Source organism: Lipotes vexillifer, unplaced genomic scaffold, assembly GCF_000442215.2.
Source record: "Lipotes vexillifer unplaced genomic scaffold, Lipotes_vexillifer_v1.1 scaffold1654, whole genome shotgun sequence".
Classification (NCBI taxonomy): Eukaryota; Metazoa; Chordata; class Mammalia; order Artiodactyla; family Lipotidae; genus Lipotes; species Lipotes vexillifer.
The window spans coordinates 13,876-23,688 of NW_006794528.1; the positions used below are offsets into that span (position 1 = coordinate 13,876).

Genomic DNA, 9,813 nt, shown 5'->3' on the forward strand with positions numbered 1-9,813 from the left:
TTCCCCAACCAGGGATTGAACCTGCACCCCCTGCATTGGCAGTGCAGAGTCTTAACCACTGGACCACCAGGGAAGTCCCACCACCGGCTTCTTTTTTTTTTTTTTTTTTTACCATCCTTATTGGAGTATAATTGCTTTACAATGTTGTGTTAGTTTCTGCTGTATAACAAAGTGAATCAGGTATATGCATACACATATCCCCATACCCCCTCCCTCTTGCACTTCCCTCCCACCCTCCCTATCCCACCCCTCTAGGTGGTCACAAAGCACCGACTAGCTATCTCTTTTACATTTGGTAGTGTATATATATCAATGCTACTCTCTCACTTCCTCCCAGCTTACCCTTCCCCCTCCCGGTGTCCTGAAGTTCATTCTCTATGTCTGTGTCTTTATTCCTGTCCTGCCCATAGGTTCATCAGAACCTTTTTTTTTCTAGATTCCATATATATGTGTTAGCATACGGTATTTGTTATTCTCTTTCTGACTTACTTCACTCTGTATGACAGACTCTAGGTCCATCTGCCTCACTACGAACAACTCAATTTCATTTCTTTTTATGGCTGAGTAATATTCCATTGTATATATGTGCCACATCTTCTTTATCCATTCATCTGTCGACCACCATTGGCTTCTGAAGAGATGGTCTGGATCAGTTTCATCTTTATTACCCTTATAGTACCTGGAGAGTTGCTTTATATATTATAGGTGCTAAAAATTTTTTTTATTAAATGAAAATATTGTTGACCCTTGAACAATGTGGGGGCTTGGGGTGCCTACCCCACATGGTCAGAAATCTGCATATAACTTTTCACTCCCCTGAAACATACTGCTAAAAGCCTACTGTTGACTGGAAGCCTTACTGATGACATAAACAGTCCATTAATATATATTTTGTATGCTATATGTAATGTATACTCTATTCTTATAATGAAGTAAGCTACAGAAGAGCAAATTTTATTAAGAAAATCATAAAGTAGAAAAAAATTTACAGTACTATACTATACTTATTGATACTGTAAGTTTATGTTGTCTGTTTAGAAGATGAATCTTCTGTCAGTACCTACATCAATATTGTCTTATATGATACAAAGCACTGTAGATGTTATCCAAATAACTAACACTATTACCCAAAAACTGGGTTCACCTCCTGGTGGGTGTTGAGCCAAAAGACACAACCAAGCCAAAGAGCAGGAGAAGGAAGGACTTAAGCAAAAGTAAGGAGAACACTGGGGATCTTTCCCAAAGAAGTGTCTCCACTTAACCTAAAGGTACATGCATATTTATGTAGGGGCTTGAGCCAAGGAGAATTCAGCATAGAATTGGGCAAAGGTCGACAGAGTCCAAGCTTTAGTTGATTGAAGTCACAAGAGTCAGAAAAGGTCAACATCATCATCCTTTACGTTCTGGTTGATCTGGTGATTGAGTGCTTCAGGCTCATCTTTACCACTGAAATAGAACTGGAAGCCTTTACAGCTGATTTGCTATCTTTGCTATTGTTACTTCTCTTGCCTGGTAACAGTCATTTGTTCCTGCTTCCTTTGTTCCCTTAAGATTATTAATTACTGAGATCTGTTCGAGGACAAGCACTGTGGCCAGGCTTAGATCACAAAATGACTTAGGCCAAAAGTGGCTTCTCTTTGTCAAGAAAGCCATGCCTGGTTCTCTTTCCCCCGGGACCCCTACCCTATCTGCTCACACAACCACTAATGGAGTTGTTAAATAAAAGTAAATATGAGATAGCTCTTGCATAGCCTTTTCTGAGTTTTGTAAAGATGTACTTCCAGACAGCTCAGTTAGAGGAGTGAAAATCTCTTGCTGCTAGAGCTAGGTAAGTTTTGGAGTCCACCAAAGTAGTGTCTGAACCTTGCTTGAATAGCATTATTCTAGCAGGTGTAGAAGAGGCACAGTGGGAGACACAGTTAACAGCAACTTTGCAACATCGTTAGCACAGACTTGAGCCAAGAGCCCCCTAAACCAAACCATTTTTCCAATATTTTCCCTAAACTGGGAAGGGGATCATTCAGAGAGGAGATTTGGTTTTTCATGTGCATCATAAGTTGAGTTATATTAGAAGACTCATCAGGTATTAAAAACAGCATTTGGTATATATTATAGCATAAGTTCCTCCTTGAGAGGCTGTTAAAATATCAAGGGCCATGCAGTTTTATAGGACCGCTTTTTCATCATAGAAACTTTTTTTTTGTGGTATGCGGGCCTCTCACTGTTGTGGCCTCTCCCGTTGCGGGGCACAGGCTCCGGACGCACAGGCTCAGCGGCCATGGCTCACGGGCCCAGTCGCGCTGCGGCGTGTGGGATCCTCCTGGACCGGGGCACAAACCCGTGTCCCCTGCATCGGCAGGCGGACTCTCAACCACTGCGCCACCAGGGAAGCCGCATAGAAACTTCTGAGTTCATTAGACTGACAGCCTGATTACTGTTGTTAAGGCTTGCTGGGTAAATTTTGTTAAAGCCTCTATGTGAGTGATGATGACGTCCTCTCTGTTTGATTTCTTTCTTTCTTTTTTTTTTTTTTTTGGCCACACCATGCAGCTTGCAGGATCTTAGTTCCCTGACCAGGGATTGAACCCCAGGCCCACTGCAGTGAAAGCGGAAAGCACCAAGTCCTAACCACTGGACCACCGGGGAATTCCCCTCTTTGTTTGATTTCTAAAAGCATTCCTCTCCTCAATGGCCAAAGCAGATGTACAATGCATGTTCTATAGGCCACAAAACAGGCCATTCTGGTCAGTAAAGTTTAAGTTAAACCATGTATAAGCCAGCATGACTTCCCCATATCTCAATATGAAGATTTTTTTTCATCATTTCCCCTCTTGATTGAAAGTCTTTCAATAGACAAAAATATTTGTCCCTTGATGCCAGGGTGGTTGCTGCCTGCCCTGGGTTCATCATGTCCCTTTGTGCTAAGCCTCCTTTTTGTTAATATATAGATATTCTTCTAGTTATCCACATTGGGGGAAGTTAATCAATATTGTGAACAGGCTCAGAGGTATGTTAATGGGGAAGCATTTTGTAGGTTATATATACATTTATCCGTTGTACCAAATTGTAACACAAACGTTGTACATGTGCTTATAGCAGTAGACTTAAAGCAAGCAGTGATACATGTCATGAGTAGTTACACTCTGTGATAACTTCACTAGATAATTTTCTTTTCCTCCTGAACATCAGGGCAAACATATGGCTAACACAATAACATTCAATTTTGATAGGACCTTGACATGGGGCATCTGATCTTCTTCTAAAGATACATTGTTGTGATAAGCTTCAGAAACAAACTTAGAGTGTCTTTTTAGCAATTCATTTAAAATTTACAATTATGTAATGTAACAATAAGTAGCTATCTGGGAGGTGAGTCTCAGGCAGTAAATACAGACCTCAGGTAACAAAACTTGATTTTAGTATCCACTGAAACATAATTTTTCTCTAAAATTACCCTCATTTTTAGCAAATATAGCCAAATTAAGACTAATCATTTTGCAAAATAAGTCTGATTAATTGATTACTTAGGCTCTTTTAAGTTGGCTTGGCTAGAGCTTTTCATAAGGAATCTCAATTGAACTTTTGAAAGGTCTCTTAAAGCCAGGAAAGCCATGCCATGGGTCTGTCACAGATTTCACATGAAATATCTATAGATTTGAGTGAATTCCGCCCTTTTCAAGGTCCCCCAAGTACCTTGAGGTTCCTGTACCTTTTAGGTGGTGGCCTTCTTTATTTACCTGATAATGCTGCTGGGAACTTAAGAATTTCTAATTTTTGGAGGGATCAGGTAGAAAGAAAAAGACAAATATTCCTGTTTTACTTCCAAAGGTATAATTTACCAAATTGCTGTTAGTCATAATTAGCTTGAGCGGAAGGGTTTCTTTATATCTGGAAAACACAGATAAAAGCCAGTAACATTTTAGACAAAAACCATAAAAATTATAACCATATTCATTAGTTCACTCAATAGCTAATCCTTTTTGTTAACAGTTTTATGAAGCCATCAGGTTTTCATTAAGATTCTTTAATTTCTTACCCAGTTCAGTGGTATGATCAGAAATTTATCAGAGACCTGTACTTATCAAAACATCCTTCCTAAGAATCTTCTTGAAGATGAAGCACTTTTGCAAAACATCAGAGTATAACAATAACTGTCTGTAAATGACAAGACTTAAAAAGGCGTGATTTGGCTTCCCTGGTGGCGCAGTGGTTGAGAGTCCGCCTGCCGATGCAGGGGATACGGGTTCGTACCCCAGTCCGGGAAGATCCCACATGCCGCGGAGCGGCTAGGCCTGTGAGCCATGCCAGCTGAGTCTGCACGTCCGGAGCCTGTGCTCCGCAACGGGAGAGGCCACAACAGTGAGAGGCCCCGAGTACCGCAAAAAAAAAAAAAAAAAAAAAAAGGCGTGATTAACATCTGATTACAATGTAATTGACAAAGAATGTTGCTTACTGCTGTGACATACAACATTTTAAGATAATACCTAGAATTACGACAGATAACATTATATACCAGGACATATCCAAATTTTATATAATTTCTAGAGTGTCTATATTAATAATATATTAATAACATTTATCCCTACAGTATAACCTGAGAAAGCTTATCACTCATTTGACAATGCTTCCCATGTAATTTAACATACCAAATAATCCTAGTTAATTTAATATCTCTCTCTGAGGTGCTTCAGGAGTCCTCTGAAGCATCATAGTTAGCTGGAGGTCAAAAGAACTTCAGTTAGAATTTGATATTTGGGGGACTTCCCTGGTGCCACTGGTTAAGACTCTGCACTTCCACTGCAGGGGGCACAGGTTCAGTCCCTGGTTGGGGAACTAAGATCCCACAAACTGTGTGGCATGGCCAAAAATTTTTTTAAAAAGAATATGATATTTGGGAATTTTGTCAAAAATATCAAAAGGGGGGGTGGAGTCAAGATGGCATACTAGGAGGATGCAGAATTCGTGTCTCTCCACAACTAGGGCACCTACCAGGCACCGGTGGGGGACCACAGACACCTAAGGAGACAGGAGGAACCCCCAGCGACCGGGTAGTACATGGGGCGTGAGGGGAGTGAAGGTGGGGGAAGAATTGGAGGTGGGATGGGACTGGCGCCCCTGAGGGGCGGCTGGGGGAGGGGAAGGGATCCCATGCCCAAAGGGGGACATTGGGGGACCACTGGGAGGGCAGAGATCAAAAGGGAACGTGGCCACACTTCCCCTGCCCACTTGGGCCCCCAGGAGCCTGCTGAGATCTGGGGCCTGATCCTCTGCCCACCGAGGCCCCCTCCTGCTGCGGGTCCTGAAGGAGTGGGAGGGAGGGAAGGGGGAACAAAAGTAAAGGCCTGACCTCCCGGACCGGCATCCCTGAGGGGCAGCTGGGGGAGGGAAGGAATTCCTACAGCCAGCGGGACCTACCCACAGTTAGGGGTCCAGTGGCGACGGGGGAGACCCTGGGTGAGATGATGGGTGAGGGGTGCAAAGGACTGGAAGGGAACGCGGCCAGTGCTTTCCCTGCCCACTTAGGCACCACACCACACTCTCCCGGGCCGAATGCTCTGCCCTCGGAGCCTTCCCCCTGCTGCACGGAGTCCAGGCCCCGCCCCTACACCCTCACCCAGGGCCCTATCTCTACACTCGGAGACACATGCTCACTCCAAGTGCGCTAAGCGTGAAACCCACCCACACACCCTCACTCAGGGCCCTACCGCCAAACTCTGGAACCCCACACTCCAGAGGCCCTCCTTTCCACGTGCTGCCTCTCCCCTTCTGCGCAGGTCCTAAGCAGAGGCCCCGCCCCACATTCAAACGTCACCCCACCACCTGCCTAAGTCCCGCCTCACCCTAAACCCCGCCCCTGCCTAAGTTCCACCCCCCACCTAAACTCCACCCCCATAGGCAAGGCTTTTTTTTTTCTTTTCTTTTTTCCTCTTTTAGATTGGGTTTTGTTTTACCTTGTTGATTCATTGTTGTTGATTCTTTTATATTTTTATTTTTCCTAATAAATCTTTTATTTTTCTAATTTTATTTTATTCTTTATACTTTATTAGTGATCTCTCCTTTTGGCTTGTTCTTCCCCCTCCCCCCTTTTTTGTTTTCTTTTTTCTGTTGCGGTTTTATTTTACTTGTTGCAGTTATTTCAATTATAGTTTTATTTTTCCTAATTATTTTTTATCTTTCTACTATTTTGTTTTTTATTCTTTGATATTGTACTGCTCCTTTTTTTCTTTCTTCCTTTTTTTTTAACCGTGCCATGAAGCTTGTGGGATCTTGGTTCCCAAGCCTGAGGTCAGGATTGTCTGAGAAGCCCTCAGAGTCCAAGCTAACCTGGCCAGACTGTCACCGAAAAACTGGGTTTGCCTCTTGGAGGGTGTCAGGTCAAAAGACACAACAAAACCAAAGACCAGGAGAAGGAAGGATTTATTACTTGGAGCAAGGAGAACACTGAGGATCTTTCCCAAAGCAGTATCTTCCTGAACAGCAAAATTAGGGAACTTTTAAGCTAAGCATACATGCATATTCATAAATGGGCTTAGGTGGTAGATAGAGTCCAAGCTTTAGATGATTGAAGTCATGAGGGTCAGAAAAAGTCAACCCTATCATCCTTTAGATTCCAGTTGATCTGGTGCTTGAGCGCCTGAGGGGGGGATTTAAATTTTGCAAAATAGCTCAAGATGGTGCTTCAGGCTAGTCTTTACCATTGAAATAGAACTGGGAGTCTTTACAGTTTGTTATCTTTGCTATTGTTACTTCTTTTGCCTACGTTTGTCCTTTTGTTCTCTTAAGATCATTATTACTGAGACCTGTTCAAGGACAAGTACTGTTGCCAGGCTCAGATAACAAAATGGCTTAGGCCAAAAATGGTTTCTCTTATGTCAAGAAAGCCATGCCTGGTTCTCTTTCTCCAGGGATCCCCTACCCTATCGGCTTACTGGACAAAATTAACTGCACAGTTCTTGAGTCATTCTTCCTCCCCTGTTGAGATGGGGACAGAAGCTGATTTGTTGGGTGAATGCCGCTCACTTCTTCAAAGGGACCCTCCAGATCAAGATGTCTGGAGTAGCCTCTGAGTCTGATAAGTGAGCTGAGGTGCATGGACCTGACAACTCAGGCACCAAGAAGGATTCTCCTGTGCCCTTGCCTGCAGGTCCCCAGCAACATAGAACTGGGAGAACCCAAAGGGGCTAGGCGAGATGTCCCTGCGTGGTCGCCAAAATTTTTACCAAAAAACTGTGTTGACCTCTTGGTGGGGGTCAAGCCAACAGATACAACCAAGCCAAAGATCAGGAGAAGGAAGGATTTGTTACTTGCAGCAAGTAAGGAGAGCACTGGGGATCTTTCCCAAAGCAGTGTCTCCCTGAACAGCAAAATTGGCAAAGTTTTTGTTGTTGTTGTTGTTTGTTTGTTTGTTTTAATATTTATTTATTTTGGCTGTATTGGGTCTTAGTTGCAGCATGCGGGATCTTTGCTGTGGCATGCAGGATCTTTCGTTGCAGCATGCAGGCTCCTCGTTGAGGCACGTGGGCTTCTCTCTAGTTGTGGCGTGTGGGTTCTAGAGCATGCAGGCTTAGTTGCCCTGCAGCATATGGGAATCTTAGTTCCCTGACCAAAGATCAAACCTGCATCCCCTGCATTGGAAGGCAGATTCTTAACCACTGGACCACCAGGAAAGTCCCAAAATTGGTGACGTTTTAAGCTGAGGGTACATGCATATTCATTCATGAAGGGGCATGAGCAGAGAATTCAGCATACAGTTGGGGATTGACAGAGTCCAAGCTTTAGTTGATTGAAGTCACTAGGGTCAGAAAAGGTCAACAGCATCATCCCTTAGGTTCCAGTTGATCTGGTGGTTGAGTGCTCCAGGGAGGTTTAAATTCTACAAAACAGCCCAAGAAAGTGCTTCAGGCTAATCTTTACCATTGAAGCAGAACTGGGAGTCTTTACAACTGATATATTACCTTTGCTATTGTTACTTCTCTTGCCTGATAACAATCATTTGCTCCTGCATTCTTTTGTTCCCTTAAGGTCATTAATTACTGAGACCAGTTCAAGGACAAGCATTGTGTCCAGACTTAGATCACAAAATGGCTTAGGCCAAAAATGGCTTCTCTTATGTCAAGAGGAGCCATACTTGGCTGTCTTTCTCTGGGGACCCCCTACCCTATCTGCTTACAACACTAGACATCAAAAATGAAAATATAATGTGAAAAAAATCCATATTTATTTACAGATAAAATGATTCATGCATTGATAACAAAGAAGGAGCAATATGACTGCTTTATGGTAGCCTAGTGTAATTGATACTATTGCTTCACTGTAACTTAGCATATACCCACATGAATGGTTATACCATTTTTATGGCATATGGTATTACAGTCATATTCATACTACAATATTAGAAACATTGTTATTTTTTTTTTTAAACCACACACCCGTGATGATAGGCAGATATGCAGTTTCTCCAGTTACGAGAGAGAGACAGAGAGAGAGGGAGGGAGAGAGAGGCATACTATATGGTCATGTAATTCTTTGAAAGCAAATTTATGAAACAGTAAGAAAACTAACATTAATTTCGTATTAAATATCACTCACCTCATGCTTACCTAAGGATAGGCTATCTACTTCAAGTCTTGCACGGGATGTTCTATATGTATATTTTTGGATATTTATTGAAAAAAAATCTGCATGTCAAGTGGACCCATGCAGTTCAAGCCCATGTTGTTCAAGGGTCAACTGTACAGAACACATACTATAATTTACCAACATGACTTAATCCTTCTTTGATAACTCAGAAGGCCCTCCAGGATCACATATATCTTCAGGCTTATTATTATGTGTTTTATCTCTGGGAATGTTTAATATAGGCCAAGTGACGAAAGCAGAATTCTGTAATGACTGGAAGACAGAACTTGATGTCCACTGACTCATTCCAATTCTAAGTCTATGTGCATGTGTCTTAAAGTCAAATATAGAAGTGATCCCATTTATTACTACCTAAAAGAAACACCACATCACAGTGCAATTGTTTATGAAAATAGGTTACAAATAAGGAGTGTTAACCAGCTTCTGATTATAAACCTTAACCAGGGCAAGGAATGTATCTGAGATTTTTGAAAAGGTAGGCTATCATTAATTAGTACCATTAATATGTTATTACCAGGGGCCTCCCCTGCCCCCGTCGGCCGGGGTGCTCTAGATGCTGCACGGAGACCCCCTGCGCCCCTGCGAACATGGTTCTGGAGCGTGCGGGCCGCGGTCTGCAGCCTGCGCGCCATCTCTGCGCCCAACGCGCCCTGCTCGCCGCTGCCTTGGGTACTGCGGGCGGGCGCCCTCGGGGCACTGCGCACCGGCCACAATCTGCTGTTGGTGCGTAAATTCACAAACATGAATGGGTAACAACAGAAAACAGTGTTGGAATAGTGCGAATCAGCAATTTTACACAGGAAGCTTTGGGAGATGTTGTTTACTGTAGTCTGGCTGAAGTTGGGACAAAATTGAACAAATGAGGAATTTGGTACTTTGGAAATTGTGAAAGCTGCTAGTGAACTCTATTCTCTTATCAGGAGAAGTAACTAAAATTAATGAAGCTCTAGCAGAAAATCCAGGACTTGTCAACAGATCTTGCTATGAAGATGGTTGGCTGATCAAGATGACACTCAGAAAGCAGAAACTAACACACCATTGTAAAGCAATTATACTCCAATAAAGATGTAAAAAAAAAAAAAAAAAAAGACGACACACAGTAACCCTTCAGAACTAGATGAACGAATGAGTGAAGAAGCATATGAGAGATACATAAAATCTATTGAGGAGTGA

General features: G+C 42.7%; 1 non-coding gene and 1 pseudogene across 1 annotated transcript; one reads left to right on the forward strand and one right to left on the reverse strand.

The window, feature by feature from the left end:
• On the reverse strand, positions 1–73 carry TRNAG-GCC (transfer RNA glycine (anticodon GCC)). Its single transcript has one exon. It is a non-coding gene; the product is annotated as a tRNA-Gly (tRNA).
• Positions 74–9,092: 9,019 nt separating this feature from the next.
• Positions 9,093–9,813, forward strand: LOC103082995 (glycine cleavage system H protein, mitochondrial-like; annotated as a pseudogene).